Source organism: Rhinoraja longicauda, chromosome 11, assembly GCF_053455715.1.
Source record: "Rhinoraja longicauda isolate Sanriku21f chromosome 11, sRhiLon1.1, whole genome shotgun sequence".
In the NCBI taxonomy this organism is placed as follows: Eukaryota; Metazoa; Chordata; class Chondrichthyes; order Rajiformes; family Arhynchobatidae; genus Rhinoraja; species Rhinoraja longicauda.
The window spans coordinates 32,067,716-32,095,242 of record NC_135963.1 but is presented as its reverse complement, the minus strand read 5'-3'; the positions used below and the strand labels follow the sequence as shown (position 1 = coordinate 32,095,242).

Genomic DNA, 27,527 nt, shown 5'->3' with positions numbered 1-27,527 from the left:
CAAATTCACCCACAAATTCACATACAAATTCACATACAAATTCACATACATACCTATTCACACACAAAGCTCTAAATGAGCTCTAAATCTTCTAACCCACCACTCTATCTCCAGGTCCCTCAGGTCAGTCCCTTGGGGCTACTGACTATCCCGCGGTCTAGGCTTAAGCTCAGGGGTGATCGCGCTTTTGTGGTTGCAGCTCCTAGACAGTGGAACAGCATCCCTCTCCCCATCAGAACTGCCCTCTCCATCGACTCCTTTAAGTCCAGGCTCAAAACCTATTTCTACTCCCTAGCGTTTGAGGCCCTCTGAGGGGGCGCTGTGAACTGTTTATGTATGTGCTGTTATGTTTGTGTGCCATTGTATGTTCGTTCTTAGTACCTGAACTGATGTACAGCACTTTGGTCAATGTGGGTTGTTTTTAAATGTGCTATACAAATAAAATTGACTTGACTTGTCTTGACAAATAATGGAGGATGTCTCCAGTGTATGGAAGGGAGCATATCTCCACAACTGGAAATGATCACTTCTCTCTGTGCGACAGTCCAGTGAGGGAGAAATCAAGTAGGTTTATCCCTTGTGGAAGAAAAGAATGTGAATGAAATGGTCTACAGGAGTGCAATGGCCTACTATTGCTTTAATCTCCCTCACAAAGCAATTCAGTTCTTTCTCCACAGTGTGTTTGTGTTGACATTTAGGCAGTGATAAATTAAACAGTGGAAGGGGATTAATACAAATTTGGCAGGTAGTTCTTTATGAGTATTTTCCCTCTCTTCCGGTGGAAAGGTGGTGTAAAGAGTAACATTTCTATCGTGGGATTTGCTGTCACTGATCCCACTGCTCGGTTCCTGGTGGCTATTTTATTATCAACCGGATGAAATTTTTAAAAATGTGTTAAGCTTCAGGGGAATGTTCAATTAGTGCCCGACACCTGCTGAAAGACCCCACTGTGCAATTCATTACCAATGAGTGGTTAAATGGTGTCACCCAACAGTGAACTGGTGACTTAGGTGATGACATCTTGTTGTTAAAAAAACTACCCTGTGAGGGCCAGGAAAAGCAAGAGCATTCTTAAGGGCCTGTCCCACTTAGGCGATTTTAAGGCAACTGCCGGCGACTAGGCTGTCGCCGACAGTTCGCCGGGGTGTCGCGGGCATGATAGTGAGGAGTCTTCCAAAGATCGTAGTGGATCTCGGCGCGTCACTGAGAAATCAAACGGTTTGAAATTTCTCGGCAACAGCTGGCTTGTCGCCAGGTATCGTAGCTTATTGCGGTCGTTGTCGCATGCTGTCCCCAGGTTTGATAGATTCTCTTAAGATGCATTTAGAAGCACATAATATTAAAATAAGTAAAGTCATTTCAAAATACCATAAAATGCTTGTGTTTAACAAATTTATTTACCGTCAGGACATTTGATAAGTAGATTGGAGGCGACAGTTTGGCGGTCAGGTAAGCGTGGGAATTTTCGTGATGTTTTTGGCCTCAGCCATTACATTTAAAGTGGGCTCCAAACCCAGATATGCAACCCAGAAACCAGATATGCATCTCCCTTACATTTTCAAAGAATGCCCACACACTTTTCACAAAAATCCACTGAACCACTTAGAATTTTTTTTTTTTTAATGCAGCTATTAGTAAACTGGAGGTAAATCCAGTTTATTCCTTGTTACAGTGAAGCTTGGTTTTTAAGTAACCCATACAAGGTGTTATAGTTCAAAACTCAAGTACTTACCGACTTGTCAGTGATTTCAGGGAAAACCAGGACGCCGAAGAAGCATTGACAGCGTGGGAATTTTTGTGATGTTTCAGAAGACGCTGTAATCTCGACCTGACTCGGCATTGTCGTGGTCATTGTCATCGGGTAAAAGAAAAGTTCGGCGATCTGCAACGACTTTGACAGTCACCGGCAGTCACCAAACAAATCGCCTAAGTGGGACAGGCCCTTTACCCTATCCCGCCACATGTTACCTTTGGTGTCTAACATGCATCATTATCAATATTATGGAAACACAAGAAAATGCAATGGCTAGAAGGTGGTGCAAAAAAATAGGCTACTGGCAAAACTCAGCAAGTCAGTCAGCATCTGTACAGTGAAATGGACAGTCAACATTTCAGAGTGTGGACCCATCATCTGGACTGAAAGAGGAGAGGATAGAGATGGGGCAAGAAATTCACGGATGCTGCTTGACGCACTAAGATCTTCCAGTAGCTCAATGTTTTAAATATGTTCATTTACGGAGTATTCCCAATACGCTGGGATGGAGAATTCCAAGGATTCATCTGAGTCAGGGGTTGGTCACCTAGATCACTCAGGCCAAATAGCCTACCCCTTATCCTAACGAAGATTTCAATCCATCGCCTTCCAACACTCCATGCTGGTTCCAAGTTAACCCTACAAGATCATGACTGATACATGTGCCTCGCCCCTATGTGCAACTCCAGCTTTTGAACATTCATTGTACATCAGGACAGGTATCTGGGCAGTGAGGAACTAGGCATGTACAATAAATGCTTATATCTTTCAAACTCCGGTATTACATTGCACTTGAAATACATTGTTATACATCTTTCAGTCTGAGGAAAGGAGTAACTGGATAATGGGCTTTCCGTATGTCTTAGTTTACTGGTTTGTTCAATTTACAACTAAATTCTTCAAGCAAAGGTTAATGGCTGCCTTGCAGGTAGCATGGAGTGTTACAAGGTGATTTATTGAAATCTTCATCAGCCATTTAGCTCTGAGAAATCTAAATGGCCAATCCTTTATCCTGCTGAAGATCTCTCTCAGAGAGTTTTGGAGCTCTCCATTCCAGAGGGGGTGTAAATGCTCTGTGCATGAACATATTGAACACTGATAACAACAGATGTTTCAAAACTAAGAGAAGGACGAGGTACAGAACTGGGCAGAATGGCTGAAGAGTCAGAAATTAAAAATGATTGGCAAGTGTTCATTGGGACTCATGCCCAGTCTCAAATGGCTTATAGTTCATTACCATTCAGGTCATGATGGCAGCCTTGATGAAAGATGTGATTGTGCGTCTAGAACATGAAGTTCCTTACAAATTTATACTGTGTAGAGTTGTACTGAAAATCCATCAAGCCTCATGCCTAATGCATTGTCCCATCGATTGATTAATGGCACTGCTTCATAAATGCAGCAAATGGGATCCAATCAAGGGCCACACCTCTAGACCACCAATGAACTAATATGGGAAAATGGAATTAATATAAATAGGTACAACATTCAGCATGGACACGCTGTGTGACTGCAATAGATTAAAAAAACAGTATCGGTGTGTTTGTGTAATGCTGTGTTCATACATCTGTGCAGTGCCAGACTAAAACTGCCTTCAGTGGCTATTGACAGGGATCGAGGCCTGTATATGGATGGGGATGTAGAGGAATCACATTTAGCTCACTCGCCAACTGTTATCTGATGACAACCACTGGACATCTCTATACCTGCCATGAATCTGAGTAACAATAGGATGAGTTGAGATGCTTTTCCTTCCAGAATTAAACAGATCGTCTACGTTCAGTGAAGTACTAATTTGTGTGCGGTATGCTAAGATTTATTAGGAGAACTGATTGCATCATACATATTCCATGTTTCCGTAACTTTTTAAGTTTAGTTTAGTGATACAGCGCAGAAACAGGCTTTATCGGCCCGCCGTGTCCAAGCCGACCAGCAATCCCCACACACTAGCAGCACCCTACATGCACGAGGGACAATTTACATTTATATCAAGTCAATTAACCTACAAACCTGTTAGTCATGGGAGTGTGGGAGGAAACTGGAGATCCCGGGGAAAACCCATGTGCTCACGGGCAGAACGTACAAACTCCATAATTCATCACCCATAGTCGGGATCAAAACGGGTCTCTGGCGCTGTAAGGCAGCAACTACCGCTGCGCCACTGCACAACCATGCACCGTGCCACCCTCAACTTGATGAATTTGTTTCCTGGTCCCCCATTCATATTTGGTACCCTGTCCCCCCCTTCTCAAAGGCACACACGGACACACAGACACATCTTAAGCTCAACCCACCCCAGTTTAATCACAATGCTGGCCTTTCCCCACTGGAGCATCTGATCAAGAACCGCATTCCATCACAACTAATGTCCTTATTTACCCTCATATTCCTAATTATCCCAACGAACTGACACCCTAACTCATTTCGCACAAGCCTCTTGTTTCTGCACCTACTCTCCAACACAAAACTGACTCATGTTCCACTCCTTACCTTGCAGCGGTGCAAGGACTGGTGCCTCTTGCAACAGAATATCACAGCGGCAAACTCTCACAAGTTGCATATGCTGGCCCATCATCGGCCGCAGCTTTGTCCTGTCTTTCCAGCTGCCAAATAATTTCTGCCAACTGTTTAGACTGCACTGTGAAGAGCAGGAGGTAGATTTTGGCTTTGTCCATGGATGTAAAATGGATGATAGCAGCGGTATCTTATGTATATCTCTAACCTTGTTCCACTGAAGTTCATGGGAAGAGATGAACAAGAATGCCGATGCAGTTTTTCACCTAGCAAGGGAGAACTCTTTTAAATCAAACCCAGCAGCAATGTGAGGAAAGCAATGTAATTTGGAGACATTTCTTGCAGCCTCTGATGAATGTTTATACAGATCTCATCTTGTCACCATAAGCCATGATCAACAACAGCAACTTCCACTGGAATCATCTTTTACCAATGACCTTTTGGTATTCCTTTAGTGATGTGGCTCAGAAATCTTATTGCAAAACTCAAAGCCGTCCAATATCAATAAAAATAATCAATAATTAATCAGAAAAGTGCACAGTTTAGCTCTCCCTCAGCCATCACATGCAAATTTGTCGGTTTTGCGGACCTCTGTTAATAATTTCCTGAATACTTCCTGACATTTATGCCAAATGCGTAGGTTTAACACGGAGCAACGTTTTGCATGTACTACTTGCAGGTATATATCTGCAGCTGAACACCAGCAACCATCTGCGCTGGTCAGCAACCATTAATTTTGGTTGGTGCCCCGAGTTTGAAGCCAGATGGGCAGATCCTGAGGAACTGTACTGCAGCCAGCAAACCCAGAGCTCCCGAGCAGCACTGCCCAAGGCCTCCAAGAGACTTACTCGAAGAAGGAGAGCTGTGCGATGAGAAGGTTGAGAAGAGAAAGGCGGAGGACAATAATGAAAGGTGGAACTGCAGGGAGGAAAACTCCGGAGTAACTACAGAAAAAGTGGAGAGGTGGGCAGAGGGAAACCTCCAAGCAGCTCCATGTATGCAAGGGAAGGAGCAACAATATGGGAGGAAGAGAAGTGAGACTTATGAGACCCATTTCATTTCAAGTAACTTTTTTTCTAAATGCATATTTATGCAGCATAATAATTCTGCAAAACATATCAAATTTGTCAATAGAAAATCTCAGCAAGAATATATATCAGTGTGCAGAAGTCTGCTTCTGAACGTCAGCTCCTTCAGAATCAACCAAATCGTTTTTGGGAAGTAGCGATCAATATACAAATGTTACCACATTGCAGGACCTAGTGCACGTGATCAAGGTCAGGAAACTGTTCCTGTGGTTTTGATGAGGAGGACATGGTCAGAGACCTTTTAGAAAGCCAGGAGCAAAACCTTACTGCTGTTTCATTATCGATTGATGACAGTGATGGTGAATATTACTTACAAGTTGTGCTTCAAAAATGCTCAGAATGCCTCTGTCCTAAAATTGGACCAAATTTTATTTTAACCTTCTTTAGTGGCCCGCCTACAGTCCACCTACAGTATGATGTTTTCAAATGGGGTGTCTAATACTCTTTTAAGAAATTGCTAACAATTAAAATGGTCAACGGGACTTTGAGCTCAATTGTGCAACAGGCAGTGAAGAAAGCTAATGGCATGTTGGCCTTCATAACGAGAGGAGTTGAGTATAAGAGCAAAGACGTCCTTCTGCAGTTGTACAGAGCCCTGTTTAGACCGCATCTGGAGTATTGTGTGCAGTTTTGGTCTCCTAATTTGTGGAAAGACATTCTTGCAATTGAGGGAGTGCAGCGTAGGTTCATGATGTTAATTCCCGGGACTGTCATATGATGAAAGAATGGAGCGACTGGGCTTGTATTCACTGGAATTTAGAAGGATGAGAGGGGATCTTATAGAAACATATAAAATTATTAAAGGATTGGACACGCTAGATGTAGGAAACATGTTCCCGATGTTTTGGGAGTTCAGAACCAGGGGCCACAGTTTAAGAATAAAGGGTAGGCCATTTAGAACTGAGATAAGGAAAAAAAGATTCACACAGAGTTCTAAATTTGTGGAATTCTCTGCCTCAGAAGGCAGTGGATTCAAAAGAGAGTTAGATAGAGCTCTTAGGGCTAGCGGAATCAAGGGATATGGAGAGAAGGCAGGAACGGGGTACTGATTGTGGATGATCAGCCATGATCACATTGAATGGTGGTGCTGGCTTGAAGGGCCGAATGGCCTACTCCTGTACCTATTGTCTATGTATGTACTTTTTGTGGATGTGGCATGGAGACTATTGCCAATGCAAAGCTTTCAATTTTGTTTCTGTGCAGCCAGAGGTCAGCTGCTGCTTCACAGCATTGCTCCTGAACCCACAGCACCGCTGCTGAGCCCACAGCACCGCTGCTGAGCCCACAGCACCGCTGCTGAGCCCACAGCACCGCTGCTGAGCCCACAGCACCGCTGCTGAGCCCACAGCACCGCTGCTCCACAGCACCGCTGCTGAGCCCACAGCACCGCTGCTCCACAGCACCGCTGCTGAGCCCACAGCACCGCTGCTCCACAGCACCGCTGCTCCACAGCACCGCTGCTGAGCCCACAGCACTGCTGCTCCACAGCACCGCTGCTCCACAGCACCGCTGCTGAGCCCACAGCACTGCTGCTCCACAGCACCGCTGCTCCACAGCACCGCTGCTGAGCCCACAGCACTGCTGCTCCACAGCACCGCTGCTGAGCCCACAGCACCGCTGCTGAGCCCACAGCACCGCTGCTCCACAGCACCGCTGCTGAGCCCACAGCACTGCTGCTCCACAGCACCGCTGCTGAGCCCACAGCACCGCTGCTGAACCCACAGCACCGCTGCTCCACAGCACCAACTATTCCACAGCACTGCAGCTCCAGAGCATTGCTGCTGAACCTGCTGCTGCTGCTCCATGGCACTGTTGCTGCACCTGTTGTTACTACTCCACGGTATGGATGCTGCACCCGCTGCTCCTATTCAACAGCACTGCTACTCCACAGCACTGTTGCTGCGCCTGCTGCTCCTATTCAAAAGCACTGCTGCTCCACAGCATTGCTGCTACACCTGCTGCTGCTACTCCACAGCACTGTTGCTACACCTGCAGCTCCACAGCACTTTTGCTACACATCTAGCTCCACAGCACTCTTACTGCACCTGCTGCTACTACACAGCTTGGCTGCTGCACTTACTGCAGCTCCACAGCACTGCAGCTGTACACACTGCTGCACAGCACTACTACTGTACCTTCTGCTGCACAGCACTGCTGCTATGCCTGTTGTTGCAACTTCACAGCACTGCTACTGCGGCAGCTGCTGTTTCTCTACGTTACTGCAGTTGCTCCACACCACTGCTGCTGCACCACACCACTGTTGCTGCTCCACTGCACTGTCACTCTGCAGCACTGGTGTTAGCTGCTGTCTATCACCACCAGCGCTCCGTTCGCCACCATCTTCAACCTCTTTCCATTCCACAACCACCCATTAACAAAGCAATTGCTCAAAGGTTGCTCCTGCCCAGACAAGTGGTCAAATAAGTAAATCAGTGGTCTAGAGAAGCCCATGCAGAGGACATCGGAAGGCCAGCAGCTCACATGGATTATTTAGGTCAGGACTGATGTAGTTGTGTGGGGGAGGTGCGTGCATCAGTGCGCAAAACCAAACATGAATACATCTGCATCATTAAACTGAGCAGCAACTGAAACATTCTATCGAATATTTAGTATCAATAACTACATCGACAGTATACAGTGTAAACGCAGAACTCACCAGAACTCACTTCATATTCAGTGTAACTACTTCCTTCCGAACATCATGGTTGAATCATCAAGACCATTTGGGAGTGATGTGTATGAGTCTACATCAGACTCTGCTACACACACAGAAAAATAAAAAAATATTCAAAACACAGTAAAAGATTAAAGGACGTTAATTTTAAAAGATGGTCTAAATTAGTTAAAGAAAATAGCTACTACAAAAGCTATGACTCTCTTTGAATACATTAATTCAATTTAGTCTGCAGATATAATGCGTTTTTCACGGTTTTCCGAACTACAGGAGGAGATCGTGAGAGCAAAGAAAGAGTTGGTGGTTTGGCAGGTGATTACGATGCATGATTAACTTGTGGCCATTGAATGGAATGAGATAGCTTGCCAATGTTTTGCTGCCTGCAAATTATGGCTTCTGCAGGCAGCCAGTGCACCATGACCTGTTCCCAGCCTGCCTGTATTCACAGCAGCCTCAATATTATTACTGGCTTGCACTGCATAAAGCAAGCCTACGTGGCTTTAAGTGGATGTCTATTGCAAAAGGTGTTGCCAGTCAGTTTTTTACATCAGTCTTAGCTGACTGGCAATGGAAGAGAGTGGCCACACCTGCTATTCTTTTCAGGGGATCTACAGCCAGTATTAACGGAGAACGAGGAAAAGTGCAGGCATTGGAGGTGGAGTGGTACTGTTGTACAAAAGGCCCCTCAAACTCATGACAGAAAGGCATTACGGATAGATACCTGTAGAGATTAATGTTAGGAATACAGTCCAGGACACTGATCACCAAAGATGTTCGATTAACTCATGGAAGAGGCCGACATTGGTGAATACTTTTCCAAATAGTATGTCCCACACACCATTTTGTCAACCCCATTCACTGCTTGTTCCATCACAACCACTCAATCCACAATTTCTACCAATCAGGACACAAGGCAAACATTCCCAAGTGTTATTTCATCTTCACAGATTTAGCAATTCAATTATACTTTATTGTCACATGTACCTAGGTCCAGTGAAATGCTTTGTTTTGCATACAACCCGGTAAATTAGTATAGCAGACCTCACCTAGGCAGTATGCAAGTGGCGCCAAAGTAACAAAAGTTCATTGAACGGTCCTGTCTTCTGCCTGCTGCTGTGCGTGGCAGTGGGCAGATCGCGCTGGGTCCCTTTTCATTCCCGGCGGCCCCCCGGCCCCCCTTTGTTCTCAACACCCTCCCCGCCAGGTCCCCCGGTTCCCGACAGCTTCCCACCAGGTCGCCCCTTCGTTCTCGTCCCCCCTCCTCCACTAGGACCCCCTTCATTCTCGGCAGCTCCCCGCTGAGTAGCTCTCACTGAGACCCTCCTCATTCTCATGTTGCCACATCTCAAACCTTGCATTGAACATTGACAATAACATGGGAGGAATTAGCGATTAAACAATGTTAACCATTAACCTAAGCAGCATGCATGCCATTCACTGGCACTGTGCCTCTCGTGGAGAAGGCAGTGTTTAACTGGAGACAACAAAAACCAATGGAGGAAGAGTGGCTTTCATGTTTGTGCCCACAGAGTAAACAGCACTTGTATGGGAATGTCCTTCATTGATCCAATCAATGAAGAACAGTCATAGAATCATCCAGTAAGAAACAGGCTCTTTGCCCAAACTCTTCCATGCCAAACAAGATGCCCATCGAAGCTTGTCCCACTTGCTCACTTTTGGCCACATCCCTCTCAATACTTTCGACCCGTTCCCATCCAAATGTCCTTGAAGATTGTTGCTGTACCTGCCTCTACCACCATCTCTGGCAGCTTGTTCCATATGCAAAAAACGTTATCCGCATGTTCCTATTAAATCTTGGCCTCTTAACCTTAAACTTAAGACCTCGAGATCGTGATTTTCCATCCCTGTGTGCATTCACCTTAGCGATGCCCCTAGTGAATTTATACACTTCTCCGAGACCACCATCAGCCTCCTGTGCTCCAATAAATAAAGTCGTAACCCGCCCAATCTATCCCTTTAACTCAATCCCGGAGTCCTGGCAACATCCTTGTAAACCTTTCTGTACTCTTTCCAGCTTAATGGCATCTTTTCTATCGTAGGGCGATCAAAACTGCAACTCACTACTCCAAGCGCGGCCTCACCAACGTCTCGTACTACAAAGATGGTGACGTCTTCAATCCTGATCAGTCCCTCACACCGCTAACACTCAAACCGCTGCGATGAAGATACAATATAATTGAGATATTGAGACAGAGCATAACTTAGATGAAAACACCAAGGCAGGATCTGTGCAAGGGGACACAAGGCCCGTGTATTGGAGCCAGGGTGCAGGGAAAGGTGTTGCAGGCACCCTTCAATAGGGAGCTGGGGAAAACAGGAGTTGTGCTGCGGAGGATTTTGATGTGCCATGACAATGAAGATAGGCATGTTTGGTGCAAGGAGAACCTTGCCAGAGAGCTGGCATTCCCATGAAGGAACATGCTTATGGAACCAGTCGTGATGCAATGACTGAGGACAAATGTCTCAGCTTTCATTGCAGCACCAGCACCAACTACCCAATCAGTTTAGTTTAGTTTATTGTCATGTGGACTGAGGTACAGTAAAAAGCTTTTGTTACGTGCTACCCAGCCAGCGAAAAGACAATATATGATTGCAACAAGCCATTCACAGTGTACTGATACGTGATAAAGGGAATAAAGGAAGAAATGTTGCTGTAGGAGTAGAGATTTAAAAGTGTGGACCAATTGTAATGTATGATTGTAGACCTGCTTCTGTGGCTAGCATGCAAATAGTCGCCTGGGTAGGGCATCAAATTGGAAACAAATGTTTGGAGCTTTTATTACTGCTGTGGCCAGGGATCCAGACACCACTGGACACGAGGATTGTAGCAATCCTCTTTCCATTAGCTGACCTGTCCCACTGATGTGTGGCCCAAGGGACATGCAGAAGCTCCAGGGGTATTTATCTGCTCTTACAATACCCATGGTGCCACCTTTCCCATTGAGGGTATTGTATTGCCACATTTTAGTGCCCTAACCACCCACTGGCAAGGTAGATTCCTGCTGACAGTCCTCATCGCTGTGTGGCCTCATTCTCTCAGCTACGCTCTACAACAAGTGCACTGCTGACTATCTTTTAGTACCTTTAGAGAGGAGATGGGAATGACTTTCTTTAGTCAGAGGGTGGTGAAACTGTGGAATTCATTGCCACAGTTGCCAAGTCAATGGATATTTTTAAGACGGAGATTGACACCTGTACTAATCAAGAATCTGTCAATGGTTATGGGGTGAAGACAGGAGAATGGGGTTGAGAGGAAAAGATTAATCAGCCATGATTGAATGGCAGAGTAGACTTGATGGGCCAAATGGCCTAATTCTTCTCCTGGAATTTATGACTATCCCACCGGAGTGTGAAGGGTCCTGGTTTGTGCAAAAGTCAGCAGAGCAATACTTCAGCTTCAGCGTTCGTAAAATGTAGATCAAGAAATAATAAACAAGTGCAAAACACTCCCAAGGTGTGTAGAATGATAGTAGCAGCCATAATCAATAGTAGCATAGAAGCAATAAAACAGCAACTGAGGAGTAAATACCTGAAAATCTTAATAATCAGTTGACCACACCTTTAAGTGGGTTAGCCAGATTTACCATCCAATGTGTATCCGAAGGACACTCAGGAGACCACCTCATTTAAAAGTATAAAATCAAATGTATATTTTTAGTTGTGTTTAAAAACTCAAATGCTTTCCTTCATGATCCACTTGCTACCTATCCCTTGCTATTCCACTTACTGTCTCCTCACTCTCCTCTTGCTCTCCCTTCAGCACCCACCACTTCCTCTTACTCTCCCCCTCACTCTAAATAACCACTTATAAAGTACCTCAAATATTCACCCACCCTATGTTTGTTTAATCAAGAGTCCCAGGTGTTTATTTGTCATATGTACTGACAAACAGAACAATTAAAATCTTGCAGTCACATAACTGGCTTGTAAACACAATATACATTAAATAATGTATAATAAACAAAATAAATCAATAAATTAATAACGCTAATACTAGTGCAACAAAAACCCAAAGTCCTTAGTGCAACCAGAGACTATTAAGACAGTAATGATCAGTTAATAAAAGATAACACTGCAACATATAAGGCAAGAGAACAATGGAAAAATACATTGTCTTTTTCTTTAAAAATTCAATGTAAAAGAGTATCATTTTAGTTGTGATTATTTTGTTTCTCAAAAGATACGGGCCAATTCCTATTGTATATCAAAACTTAACGTGGCAACCTCAGAACATAAATCTGGTCAAATTAACCCCTGGGATGTTTCTCAAGGCTCCACCTGTAATATGAAATGTAGAGTTTTCACTGATGATCAAAGCCAGGAATTTTAGAATCATAAACTGGAGAGATAATTCATTGAGGATGTTCAGTGAAGTACAATATGCTAGGAAATAAATAATTTGAATAATGGCTTTCATAGTCCTCCATGTGATACTGATTCTGTGGGAAGGGCCATGCCAAGGGGAGTTATAACAAATATTGTTGCCTGATTTTGTCAGTGATGCAGTTTGTAAGAAAAGTGCAGAATTTTTTTAAAGGCTTTGATAATAATGTGCATAAGCAATGACAAAAAGATACGGTTGCGGTTCATTATTAAATTACTGGACTAGGTCCATCAATCTAGGGACTTGAATTCAAGACCCACTTTGGCAACTATGGAATTTAAATTCAGTTAATAATATGGGAAGTAAAATAAATGGTTTTGGTGATGCTGACCACAAAACTATTGGATAAAATTTGTCATAAAATATCCACCTGGTTCACGAATGTCCCTTTTGGGGCAGAAGCCTGCTAATGTTTTGGCCTTTATGAGAGTCCAGACTCACAGCAATGTGGTTCACTTTTTAAATGTTTCCTGAATTTTGTTCGCAAGCCATCTTGCTTGAGGGAAAAGAGGAATACTGGTCCTGCCAGCACTGGCCTAAATGTACATATAATAATATTGCCCAATAAACTCAAACACTTGTAGCCTGGAGTTTTCCGATAGAGCCATAGATCATTGCTGGAGATTACTGATGTGTTACTAAGTGATTAGTGACCTGGGACTCAGCAGCTTATGGGAACAATTCTGTTCAGCCGTTCTCACCAGCAGAGTGGGAAATGAAAGCACTGATGGGTCTTTTAAATTAAGGGGTTCAGCCTAAGGGAGCAGATATGTCTTAGCTTAAATGATGCCTTTCTCAAGTTTTAAAACGTATACTTTTTCATGACAATATCACGGACAATTATTAAGTAAAATTGTATTTTCGTTGAAAGACACATTCCTAACTTTGCAAATTATTTTGTCATTTTGCGAGGCATACATTTTGCACAACAGTGACAATCTGCATAATTACTGTAAAACAGCTGGACAACCTCACAAAAATCTCCAGATATTGGACTGCTTTATAATTTTCCGTTTAAAAGGCATGCAGGCTGCAATCAATTATACATACTTTATGTGTATTATATTATTCTATTTATTATGCTATGGGTAATTATGAATTAAATAATAATTTGCATATTGGTATGAAGATTGGAATCTTACATCCATTGAAGGTCTGTAGGGATTACTACAGAAATAAATGATTTGATAAAACATTCATGGTTCCTTTTTTAATTAAGCACACGGTGTGATCACGTATACACAATGTTAAATGACAGAGGTAAAACTCAGGTGCTTCTCTTCTCCTACACCCAGTCTCCACCATTGCCTGAGGGTACTTGTTAACATGCTGTATTCAATCAAAACAAAACAATAATTAAGCATTACCCATTGAGCCACACCAACTAGCCTGAAGATGGTAATTCAAATATCACCATTGGGTATGTGGTGCTGGAAGCAGGTGCACTGGTATTCACACAAGAGTTTTCTCTTGGGCACCTGAGATGTTATTGCAACAGTCTCAGACCCTGTATGTCCTTGATTGTGTAAATGAGAGCCTGGATCTCACATTGAGCTCCCCAAAGGAGTTTCTCCCCAATCCCCAATGGACCTCTAATTAAAATCACACTTGCCTCTTCGTGACACAAGGCATCGAGCATAGCAAGCTGCGATATAATGGGAGTAAAGTCTGTGAAAACGTTGAATATATATTTCAGAATTTGCAAAATTATTCCTTCATAAAACTTGTAGCAAGGTAATGGACTTCCTTCTGACTGAATTCCACATATTTCTCAGTATACGAGTAGAAATTTTTTAATTTTAATGTATAAATCATATTAAAGGAAAAGTGGAATCTGTGATTCGGAGATTTTCCGAACAGGATTAAAAACATAAAACTCAATCCCAATTTATTTTTAGATTTCCAGATATGAATCCCTTCTTGATATTTTGTGGAAACTGCTGATGTTAAGTTATTGCAGCCACATCTCTGACTGGATGCACAGGGAGGATCAGAAGAAGAGAGAACACAGGCTGGTTAGAAAGGATTCTGAGGTTGGTGCCTAGAGGAGACGGTGGGGAGGGTGGAATAAAACTTATTTTCTCTCTCCCACCAGAACCATATGAACATAAAAATGTACAGCACAAAGGAATCCGAGGGGTAACCTTTTCATACAGAGGGTGGAGGGTGTATGGAACAAGCTGCCAGAGGAGGTAGTTGAGGCTGGGACTATCCCAGTGTTTAAGAAACAGTTCGACAGGTACATGGATAGGACAAGTTTGGAGGGATATGGACCAAGCGTAGGCGGGTGGGACGAGTGTAGCTGGACATGTTGGCCAGTATGGGCAAGTTGGGCCGAAGGGCCCGTTTCCACACTATATCACTATGACTCTATGACACAGAAATGTCCTCTTCCGGCCCCCTTCATCCATGCTGACAATGATGCCAATCTACACTAATCCCATTTGCCTTCAAACGGCCTGTATTCCTCCTTTCCTCTATGCTCATCCCCCTTACGATTCCTCCTTTTACTCTCTCCTTTCACCAAGCTCTTTCCTTCTCACATCTCCCTTTCTTCTATGGCACTCCTCCCATTCCTTCCCATATATCCCCTTCCCCTCCCACTTCTACTCCTTTATTCAACTCACTGCATTTTAAAAGGTAAACTCGGTAAGCAATGGATAAAAACATTTAATCAAACATCTTGGTGCAAAAAAACTCAGGGAAAGATTGGTGGTGACTGGTGTTATTTTTATCTTCATTTGCTGTTTGTAAGCTGTGCTGTAAATCTCAAAGCCCTCGGATCAGAAACGGTAGCTGCACTGCACAGAATGCCTGAGTGATGCCTGAAATATTGTACTATCATTGCGACATGTTCATTATGGTATTTTCATCAACAGTGTGAACATCGGAATACAAGCTGAGAGATGCTGACATGAAAGATAGCCTAGATTGCACTTCACTGTGGGCAGTGGTTCCAAAGGTACCGCCACCATCTGCCATCTGCTGTTTGGCACATCTTTGACTTCTGCTCTTGTGCGCCCGAGGTCAGATTTCAGGATATATCTGACCCCCTGCTCAATTGCTGGATTCAACACTGAGTGCAACGGCATCTCTGAAAAATAACCAGCTGAGGGGCCAAACACTCTTTACGTCATCCCCTCTGCTTTACACAGACTTGGCGCCAATCAATTTTAGTTCATTCTTTTTTGTTTATTTTTCTTGAATTTACTGTATACTTATAGAAACATAGAAAATAGGTGCAGGAGTAGGCCATTCGGCCCTTCGAGCCAGCACCGCCATTCAATATGATCATGGCTGATCATCCAAAATTAGTACCCCATTCCTGCTTTCTCCCCTTATCCCTTGATTCCGTTAGCCCCAAGAGCTTAACATCAGTGCTTTAATGCGTTTTTAATTTTTTTCATTTTATTAAGGCCAGAGCAGACTGTACCTGCTGAAGAGACTCGGGTCCTTTAGAGTGCAGGGGGCACTCCCGAGGACGTTCTGCAACACTGTGGTGGCATCAGCCATTTTCTATGGAGTGGTCTGCTGGAGCAGCAGCATCTCAACTGCTGACAGGAAGAGACTTGATAAACTGATCAAGAAGGCCAGCTCCGTCCTGGGATGCCTCCTCGACTCAGTGCAGGTGGTGGGAGAGAGGAGGATGATGGCAAAGCTATCATCACTGCTGGACAACGACTCCCACCCCATGCAGGACACTGTCACTGCATGGAGCATCTCCTTCAGTGACAGACTTCTTCACCCCAAGTGTGTGAAGGAGAGATATCGAAGGTCCATTCCTTCATGCTGCCGTCAGACTGCACAATCAGCACTGCTCCCAGCAGACCAGTAACTAAAGATAATTACTGTTACATAGAAACATAGAAAATAGGTGCAGGAGGAGGCCATTCAGCCCTTCGAGCCAGCACCACCATTCATTGTGATCATGGCTGATCGTCCCCAATCAATACCCCATGCCTGCCTTCTCCCCATATCCCTTGATTCCACTAGCCCCTAGAGCTCTATCTAACTCACTCTTAAATCCATCCAGTGATTTGGCTTCCACTGCCCTCTGTGGCAGAGAATTCCACAAATTCACAACTCTCTGGGTGAAAAAGTTTATTCTCACCTCAGTTTTATTTTTTAATAAATGTTTATTTATTTTTGCTATCCACTTTGCTGCTGTAACCCTGCAAATTTCCCCGTTGTGGGACGAATAAAGGATTATTATTTTAATATATTTCAAAATATTTAAAATGTCTCTGAATATCCAAGCCAATTAAATCAGTGAGAATATTCTTGTACGTGGTGATCTGTCAAAGTGATCAGAGCAGAACAGCAGGTTTGCCTCAGGCACAGCCTCCTGAGTCCTGGTTACCACTTACCAGCAAGACAATCTAGGCTGTCTTGTGGATCATCCATTGAATGGAAACTTTGGCTCAGCTCATCTCAAAGGGAAGTGAGTCCTTGGGATCTGAGTGGGGGTACAGTGTAAGCAGTAGGTCAGATCAAGAATGATGGGCCCAATATTACAAAGTATTTATAGCAAATCACTGACCATTTAGTCTAACAAGTCCACATCAGTGTTTTGCACCAAATGAGCTTCACCTGTCTAATCCCATCAACATCTATTCCTTTCTTCCTCGTGCTTACCTCATTTCCCCCTTCAGTGCAAGAAAACTATTCACCTCATTTGCCCTTGGTGGAGAAAATTTCACATTCCAACCAGTCTGACTAAGTTTTCCCCAGAATTCCCAATTGAATTATTTTGTAACTTATATTTTACGTCTTTACTCCATGTCAGACCTGCAAACGGAAGCATTTTCTCTAATCTATTAAACATCTTCACAATTTTAAGGATCTTTTAATTTTCTCCAAATATGTAGTTCCAGCCTACTTCAATGGATATAATCTCTCAATGCCGATATAATTTTGCTAACTATTTTTTGTAACTTCTTCAACATATTTATATTCCTTGTATAACATGCGAACCAAAACTGTACACCATGGCCGAACGTCTTGTCCAAACAAATTTTGAAATAATGTTATCTCAGTTTCTCTGCTTTTAAAATCTCTTCCTTTGGAAATGAATCCCAAATCCATTTTCTTTATTTTTGTTTCAAGTTAACTGGTGCCCTCAAGTTGGATGGACTGTAGATATTTTGTTCCGGATTCAACTGTTGCTTTGCCCCATTTAGATACTCTGAGAAATGTGTGCATCAGTAAGCTGTGCTGCTGGCAGGGAGTTCATACAAATTCAAGGCTTTGAACAAACAGGCAGATGTTACAGTTGTCACTGACGACAGATAATTAGCAGATTCTGTTGTGACCGTATCTGTATCTGTGTTCAGGATGCGTGCTTGGGAACAGCAGATGTTTGTAAGTGAACAGATACATGAGGAAAATAATAAACATGAAAAAAAACTAACATGAAACAAAATATTAAAACGGATTTTGTAACCAATAATTTCAATCGGGACCGTTTTACTCATTGGTGCCACCCTTCAATTTAGTCACATGCCAGGGAAAGCAAACATTCACGTGGGCCATAATATTGACAAGATGGAGTAACAATAGACTGGGAGGATTGGGTGTGGAGTGAGTTGCGTAGCATGAGGATTGGATGTGGTGCAAGGAGCTCTGGACAGAAAACACTTTATGTGGTGGTAATTTAAATTAACCGAGCCAACTTTTGTAATTAACAGGATTTCCACCCATGGAGGTCAGGCTGATCGTGAATCAGTGATCTTTGAAAGTTAATATCTCACCAAACCTAACCAAACATATTCATAAGTATAACTCGCAACTCAAAGAACATTAAAGGGGCAGTCTTCAAGATAAAATGTTCATTTTGTTTGGCAAGCCTGAAACATCAGGAGGGTCGTGTGTTATTTCATCATGGTGACGCAGCGGTAGAGTTGCTGCCTTACAGCGAATGCAGCGCCGGAGACTCAGGTTCGATCCTGACTACGGGCGCCGTCTGTACGGAGTTTGTATGTTCTCCCCGTGACCTGCGTGGGTTTTCTCTGAGATCTTCGGTTTCCTCCCACACTCCAAAGACGTACAGGTATGTAGGTTCATTGGCTGGGCAAATGTAAAAAAATTGTCCCTAGTGGGTGTAGGATAGTGTTAGTGTGCGGGGATCACTGGGCGGCGCGGACCCGGTGGGCCGAAGGGCCTGCGCTGTATCTCAAAAAAAAATAATTATGGGTGAGGAATTCTACCGGGGTACATATAAAACATAGTCTGAGTGATAGATTAGAGGCCTAAATCGAAAAGCATACAATATTTGTACCATAGTTCTCCCAGCAGATAATGGTACATATTAATGATGGGAATCAGAATTTACTGAACATCTGACATTGCTCCAGACATACTCGGTTGACATTGGTTTGGGCAAGTGGTGTCAATGGATAAGTGCATTGAGAATGGGCCCATGATAGCACAACACATGTTATTGTGTTTTTTGTTAATGTTCACACATGGGAATATAATTCCTAAATAGAGAACATGATGATGAAGAGCTTAGATATGGTGAGAACATTTCAAGTCAAACCCTAAATATTTATTATTTTCATAGAAACATAGAAAATAGATGTAGGAAGAGGCTATTTGGCCCTTCGAGCCAGCACTGCCATTCATTGTGATCATGACTGATCATCCACAATCAGTAACCTGTGCATGGCTTCTCCCCATATCCTTCGATTCCACTAGCCCTGAGAGCTCTATCTAACTCTCTTTTAAATTCATCCAGTAAATTGGCCTCCACTGTCTTCTGTGGAAGAGAATACCATAAATTCACAACTCTCTGGGTGAAAAAGTTTCTTCTCACCTCAGTTTTAAATGGCCTCCCCTTTATTCTTAGACTGTGGCCCCTGGTTCTGGACTCCACCAACATTAGGAACATTTTTATTGCATCTAGCTTGTCCAGTCCTTTTATAATTTTATACGTCTCTATAAGATCCCCTCTCATCCTTCTAAACTCCAATGAAATCAAGCCCAGTCTTTCCAATCTTTCCTCATATGACAGTCCCGCCATCCCAGTGATTAACCTCGTGAACCTTCGCTGCACTACCTCAATAGCAACGATGTCCTTCCTCAAATTAGGAGATCAAAACTGCACACAATACTCCAGATGTGGTCTCACCAGGGCCCTATACAACTGCAGAAGGACCTCTTTGCTCCTATACTCAAAACCTCTCGTTATGAAGGCCAACATGCCATTAGCTTTCTTCACTGCCTGCTGTACCTGCACGCTTACTTTCAGTGACTGGTGTACAAGGCCACCCAGTTGTCGTTGCACTTCCTCTTTACCTAATCTGACACCATTGAGATAATAATCTGCCTCCTTGTTTTTGCTGCCAAAGTGGATAACCTCACGTTTATCTATATTATACTGCATCTGCCATGCATCTGCCCACTCACTCAACCTGTCCAAGTCACCCTGCAACCTCCTAACATCCTCTTTGCAGTTCACACTGCCACCCAGCTTTGTGTCATCTGCAAACTTGCTATTGTTACTTCTAATTCCATCATCCAAATCATTAATATATATTGTGAATAGTTGTGGCCCTAGCACCGAGCCTTGCGGCACTCCACTCGCCACTGCCTGCCATTCTGAAAATGACCCGTTTATTCCTACTCTTTGCTTCCTGTCTGCCAACCAATTCTCTATCCATGTCAATACCCTACCCCCAATACCATATGCTCTAATTTTGCTCACCAATCTCCCATGTGGGACCTTATCAAAGGCTTTCTGAAAGTCTAGATACACTCCATCCACTGGCTCTCCATCCATTTCACTTGTCACATCCTCAAAATATTCCAGAAGATTAATCAAGCAGGATTTCCCCTTCATAAATCCATGCTGACTTGGACCAATCTTTTTACTGCTATCCAAATGCGCCGTTATTACCTCTTTAATAATTGACTCCAGCATCTTCTCCACCACCGATGTCAGGCTAACTGGTCAATAATTCCCCGTTTTCTCCTTCGTTCCTTTCTTGAAAAGTGGGACAACATTAGCTACCCTCCAATCCACGGAAACTGATCCTGAATCTATTGAACATTGGAAAATGGTCACTAATGCATCCCACGATTTCTAGAGCCACCTCCTTGAGTACCCTGGGATGCAGTCCATCAGGCCCTGGGGATTTATCAGCCTTCAGTTTACCCAATACTATTTCTGGCCTAATGCAAATTTCTATTGTCTTCCTCTGTCTCCCTAGACCCTCTGTCCTCTAGTACATTTGGGAGATTGTTTGTGTCTTAGAGAAGACAGATCCAAAGTACCTATTCAACTCTTCTGCCATTTCCTGTTACACATAATAATTTCACCCGTTTCTGCCTTCAAGGGACCCACATTTATCTTTACTAATCTTTTTCTCTTAACATACCTAAAGAAGCTTTTACTATTCTTCTTTATATTCTTGGCCAACTTACCCTCGTACTTCATCTTTTCCGCCCGTATTGCCCTTTTTGTTACCTTCTGTTGTCCTTTGAAAGTTTTCCAATCCACTGGCTTCCGCTACTCTTTGCTATGTTATACGTCTTTTCTTTTAGTTTTATTCCATCCCTAACTTCCCTTGTCAGCCACAGTTGCCTCTTACTCCCCTTAGAATCTTTCTTCCTCTTTGGAATTAAATGATCTTGCATCTTTGTGATTATGCCCAGAAATTCCTGCCATTGCTGTTTCACCATCATTCCTGCTAGGATCCTTTTCCAGTCAACCTTGGCCAGCTCCTCTCTCATGCCTTCATAGTCCCTTTGTTCAACTGCAACACTGACACTTCTGATTTAACCTACTCCATCTCAAATTGCAGATTAAAACTAATCATATTATGGTCACTACCTGCAAGTGGTTCCTTTACCTTGAGTTCCCTTATTAAATCTGGTTCATTGGACAACACTAAATCAAGAATTGCCTTCTCTCTAGTAGGCTCCAGTACAAGCTGCTCTAAGAATCCATCTTGGAGGCACTCTACACACTCCCATTCTTGGGGTCCAGAACCAACCTGATTTTCCCAGTCTACCTGCATATTGAAATCCCCATATCCACAGTGGCATTACCTTTGTTACATGCCAGTTTTAACTCCTGCTGCAACTTACACCCTATATCCGGGCTACTGTTTGGGGGCCTGTAGATAACTTCCATTAGTGCCTTCTTACCTTTACAATTCCTCAATATCCACAGTGAATCTACATCACCGTCCCTATGTCACCCCTTTCAAGGGACTGAATTTCATCCCTCACCAACAGAGCTACCCCACCTCCTCTGCCCACCGGCCTGTCCTTTCTATAGGACGTAAAACCCGGAATATTCAGTCCCCAGTCCCGATCCTCCTGCAGCTACGTCTCTGTAATCCCCACAATCTCATATCTACCAATCTCTAACTGAGCCTCAAGCTCATCCACTTTACATCTTATACTCATTTATTTGTTCGTTTATCAACTTTTGTCATTCCCAGCACCACAAGCGATATAATTACCCTACATAATGATGTTGCTCAATCTTTTTTAGGATTATTATATTGCATATTGGATAGAAGAATGACAAACGGAATTTAAAACAGTCTCTTATAGAATGTTTAATGGAATAATACAAAAAAATGAAAGTAATTGGAATTCGGGAATGGCTGGAGCAAAGATCATAAGCAAAGGCATGAACTTCTGGAAAGCAATAGCAGGGTAGAATGATTTAGGGAGGAAACTTCACATTGAGTGACCTAAATCATTCTACCCTGGTATTGGGCCTGACACAAAAAGGTGGAGTTGCAAAGGATGCCAGAATATAATGAGCACACTAAATGGAGTGCTTACGGATGAGGCAAGTCAATAAAGGACCTAAATGTGACCAATATTATGAAATAAACTCTTCAGTTATTAAAAAACAGAATGTGGATGGATAGCAGAGAAACACTGGAGATATTCCACACAGGCAAAATAAAACATATAACTAATGAAGATGGCCTTAATAGCCACCGATGGAAGTGGGCAGGATCTGTGGGCCTCACAATACTCACTGCTACATATTTTCTACTCACTGAAGAAATGCAATTAGCAGTAGAATTTGAACCAAATAGCGCAGAAAGGAGAATTCCAGCATTTTCTGATTTTGTTACAAATGCATGAAGAAATTCTGAATCAAATACAAATCAGAAGAAGATACAAAAAAATAGACATGGAAATGTACTTCAAACTATGATAAGGTTCAAATTATTAAAAGATAAATTTAACATAGATGTCACGAAGATCTTCCTTATGAAAAGAAGGAACTGAAATGTAAGTAGAACACGTTTAAATATGCCATCACCCATTTCGGACCGCATCCACACGCATTGTTCACAATTCGGCTTAATTAGGAATCTGGGATATAATAATAATAGCTGGTGGGGGAAGTGGAACACTGCCTTGCTCCACTGGGGTCCTCGTTTGAGTTGGTGGTAAGAAAAATAGTTGAAGCAATTTAGAAAAACCTCTCCCTTGCATTAATCGCGTGCCGTGACTTGGGACTAGTTAATGCTGACACTGAACCTTAAACTGGGAAAATAATCCATTTCCCAACACTCCTCACCTTGAAGAATACAATTTCACCTTCAACGAAACAAATTTTGCACAGACCATGCTTCATCATTTATAAAATTAGGGCATTGCATCTGACGATGACACAGTTATTGTGGAGCAGAGGGACACTTCCAAATTAATGCTACAGCACTGAATCTCAGAGTGCCTTTTGAAACAGAATTTCATTATGCAGATTCTCACAGTTACAGAGTTCAGTGCAATGATGAATATTTGATAAAGCAGGATTTAAAATAAAATAGCATGCTTCCTTTGAATTAATTTGTAAGAAACCGTTATTGATAATGGTGAAATGTAACTGCACTATGTGTAAAATCTAACAGTATATTTGTATGAAAGCAGGATAAAAATCATTTTCAACCAATATGGAATTTTATTCAGCTCTATTGGAAATATCTTCAAACGGAATAGTTTCTATGTTCCTTAATAACATTGCAATTTAATCCATAGCTGTAATCTGTAACAAGTCAAGACTGTCTGAAAATCTATTCTGTGACGGAATTGCCATCTGCTTAAGAACTGTGGAAGTCAAAACCCAGATATTCTTACCAAAGCCTCCATATGTTGTTTTTTTACCAACTGATGAGTTAACGTTCATCACATTCTTTCATAGATGTTAAACTAGTTCATTACAATGATTATCATTCAAGCACTCCAGTTTATAGATAAGATCTAGTATTTGACTTCACAAACCTATGATTCGGTTTGTAGTGGTCTTCTGGTTTTAGTAGAATTAAAGACGGTTCTCAATTTAAAAATGTTTTTGCAACATCTTTGATGTATATGCTGGTGATATTCTAATTCCACAAATGCAACATTTTATTGGAATTATTTGCATCATGTGCAGATCAATAACTACATAGCAATCTCTTTGAAATTCTGTTCTGTGGTTGGTTTCCCTTCTGGGAGCTTTCCTTCCCTTCCAAGTTTTATTCTGATGAATTCCCGTGTGACACACTAAAGCTTTTAAAAACTAATATTCGACTCTAATTTACATCGTAATGAAATATTTGGAGAAAAATGTTGAAATGCCACAGCGTTTGAAGTTGTGTTGTTATTGTGCCACCAGATGCAGGGGGAAGCACCATGGGAATCACTTGGGATACAAGAGCTTGGTACACAACGTATGGTCATACTTTACTTATATGTAAACAGCCCTTGGGATCCTACAGGCTCTAAAAGCGGACATGTCAAAGCACACCTATATCCTTAAAACCAAGGATGTTTGAGGAAAATTGAAGCAGCTGACAGACAAGAGGAAATGGACCATTCCTGTTTTTCCCTGTAAGCTAAGAACCATGGTGTGCTCCTTTAATTTCTTTCAGGGCGATCTAAGCTTCGCAGGCAATGATAGCATTTAATACCCATTCCTAGTTTCCCTTGAGCTGATCGCTTGCTGAACCATTTTAAAAGGCATGTTAGAGTTAACTGCACTGGTAAGTCTGGGATCATATAAAGGAGAGACCAGATAACAATGGCAGGCTTCCTCCTCTGAAGGACATTGATGAATCACAAAGGTTTACTCAATAAATTTGTCATTTTGTGATCACAATTACGAGGACCAATTGGTTTAATTCCCAGATTATTATTTTGAATTTTAATTGCACATTTGACATGGTTAGGTTTGAACTTGCCCAGATTTATTAGTTCTAGACTTAAATTGTTAGTCTAAGCCTATGGCCAACTCAGCTAGCCACACCAGCACTACACTGAGCCATGGACATTGTACAAACTGCTGCATATGATGGAACTCAAGTACCATCTCACGCTCAGTTCCCTGACACCTGCAAATGGAATCCAAAGGTTCTTTCATTTTCTAATATCCATCATAGAATTTATTAGCATTCAATTAATCTGTTAATAGTATTTATTAGTGAAAACAGTTCTCTATGGTATGGGATCAGTTGACAGGTATGTTGGAAAGAAAATATTATGGGGAAATAAGTGGCAGAATAGGAGTAAGAGGCTTGTTCTGAGAGCTGGAAAAGGCGATGGGCTGAATGGTCCCTTTGTGTTTAGTAAAAATCTATAATAATGAGTCCTGTTGCAGGGTCTCAACCCAAATTTCAATTCCCTCCACAGATACTGCCTGACCTGCTGAGTTCTTCCCCCAGTTCGTTTTTTCGTCCAAGATTCCAGCATCTGCAGTCTCTTGCAACTCCAGCTGAGCATTTGACATGTACTGGCTGTGATCCAGTTACAGAAATCATTTACTGAGATGCAACAAGATCAAACTATACAATCCGTCAAATCCATGCCAAACAGAACCATTCAAGCAGTCAAATCCTGCTTGTTGTGCAAAGAGTTCCTGTTCCCTTAACTTGCCATCTGCAAGCACTCTCAGGCTGATCTTTGACCTATAGTTTCCAACTACTTCAGTTATCAGTGGGCTTTTTCTTGCTTATCTACTCTCTCCTTAAACTCACATACATCCTCTACAGTAGGTGTACTTGTCGTGGTGCGCACCACTGTATGTGTGAGAGTCACAGAATGCTATTGGATTGACACTCATTAGCGGTCCATGACAATCCTCCTCCCTGAATATGCAGAAGAACAAAAGAATGTATATTCCAATGTTCACAGTAAGATACAATGAAAGTGAGCTTTCCATTGGAAGTCACTGCAGCGTGTTACTCTACAATGCTGTCAGTGTGGGGAAGTGAATGATTGACTGAACACAGATATAAGGACAACAAAACAGAAGATGCTATCAGCCATTTCTTACCAGCATTTGCATTTGTCTTTAGAGGGGCAACATCCCCTGAAGAAGCTGGATGGGATCACTCACACAAAACTAATTTAAAGAAACAATAATGAAAAGTAAAGGTTAATCCAGCTAATTCCTTGAATTTCTCGTCTGTGACAAAAAAAAAACATCCAAGTGATCAGCCAGACTCTATGTTACTGCACAAAGATCTCCAAAATATACTACATCAAAAAGATCCAGTTTGTGTTCTGTGATAGTGCGGGCCAAAAATAAGATGTCGAAATTGTCTCTCATTATATGCAGAGAGCATTTAATCATTGTGAAGTAGTTATCAATATAACAAATCAAGTACTGAGTGCATCCAGACGCTATTGACTAGCAAGTCAGAATAAGTTATTCTAACATTCTACAAATCAATGGTGAGAAAAGTTCGGGAATACAGTTTATGTCAGTCTACCTCAGAAAATTATATTGATGTGGTGGAGAGATTTCAGTGAAATGTAATTAGTACAAATTTAGGCCTCGGGGAGCTGAGGTGTGTAGACAGACTCACTAGAAGAAAAACAAAGAAAATTCGATGTGTTTCTTTGAAATGAAAAAGAAAATCAAGATATTTCCAAAGGGGGCTAACTTGGATTATAAATATAGATCAGGAAATCACAAATCCAAAGTTCACAAAACTTGAATAAAGTTTGAAATTAGCCACAATCTAATAGCTTAGTAGATATTTAGGATGGACAGATACACCATTGGTAGATACATCCATTGGTTAGCTTGCAACAAAAAGCTTTTCACTGTACCTCAGTACACGTGACAATAAACTAAACTGAAATCAATTCACACTTTTGTAAGAGGCTTCAAATGAAATTTATTAAAAAGGGAAGCTGCAATAGGATACATTGCATTGGAAATGTTGCATCACTGTTTATTTTGTAAAATGTTTGCAGTGAATGAGGCAGTTGGTTTTATTCTACCCCAACACTGGCAGTAATCCAGGGATTTACTTGAAGGTTCCTGCGGACATTCTTGTTTTCCCCGTTAGTGTTTATCAGAGATGGCAGCAGTAATGGCTGCCCCTCTGGTGGACTGTTCATGGGGTCTGATGGAGCAGCGTTGAGGCTGAGGAGCCTGCCTACCCAGTCTCTTAACAGTAAATAGACACAAAACGCTGGAGTAACTCAGCGGGACAGGCAGCATCTCTGGAGAGAAGGAATGGGTGGCGTTTTGGATCGAGACTCTTCTTCAGAGTCTCAACAGTAATCCTTTTACAAATAATTAGAAATTGGCTTCAGGTAGCTCAGATTTACTCAAAGTCCTTTTCAGTGTTTTTAATTGATTTTTACTTCATTGATCTGGTTTAAATGTAAATTTAAATATTTTTTATGTTCATGTATTCTTTTATTTTTTTGTATCAGCAGCTGTTACTGACCACGAGTGAGAAATTGAAGGTCATTGCCACCATTAGTAATCCGCAGGACACTTCTGTCAGAGGTCTGATAGAGAACCAGTGGCAGCGCGCTCTTTGTGGGTCAGCTCAAGCCTGACTTAGTGTCTGGGGGTTCAGGTCCAGGAGCAGGCCATATACGCACTGTGCTGAGGGGCTGAGAATACTTCACGTCTGGGTCCTCAGCTTTACATCACCCACGGCTGGGAGACGTGGTCTAGCCCCATTCGCTAGAAGTGGGTTGCTGACCTTGAACGAGAAGATGAGTGCAAGGAAATGTTTTGCAAACATTTTCCTTCCTAAAATCATGTGACTATCACTGAACTGTTTTAAAATATTACTAATCAATTGAATACATTTCAAAGGCTTTTGACAACAG

At 42.3% G+C, this 27,527-nt stretch overlaps 1 protein-coding gene across 11 annotated transcripts in view; it reads right to left on the bottom strand.

Moving 5' to 3' along the window:
• Window positions 1-27,527, bottom strand: part of dab1a (DAB adaptor protein 1a) — a 525,252-nt gene that overhangs the window by 190,192 nt on the left and 307,533 nt on the right. For 5 of the 11 annotated variants that reach the window (XM_078407331.1, XM_078407340.1, XM_078407330.1 and 2 more), the window contains exon 2: window positions 8,012-8,114. The exons of 5 other annotated variants lie outside the window; for them this stretch is intronic. The gene's annotated coding sequence lies outside the window, so the exon portion shown is untranslated. The remainder of the gene's footprint in view (window positions 1-8,011; window positions 8,115-27,527) is intronic. One more of the 11 variants, XM_078407338.1, reaches the window with a different exon arrangement.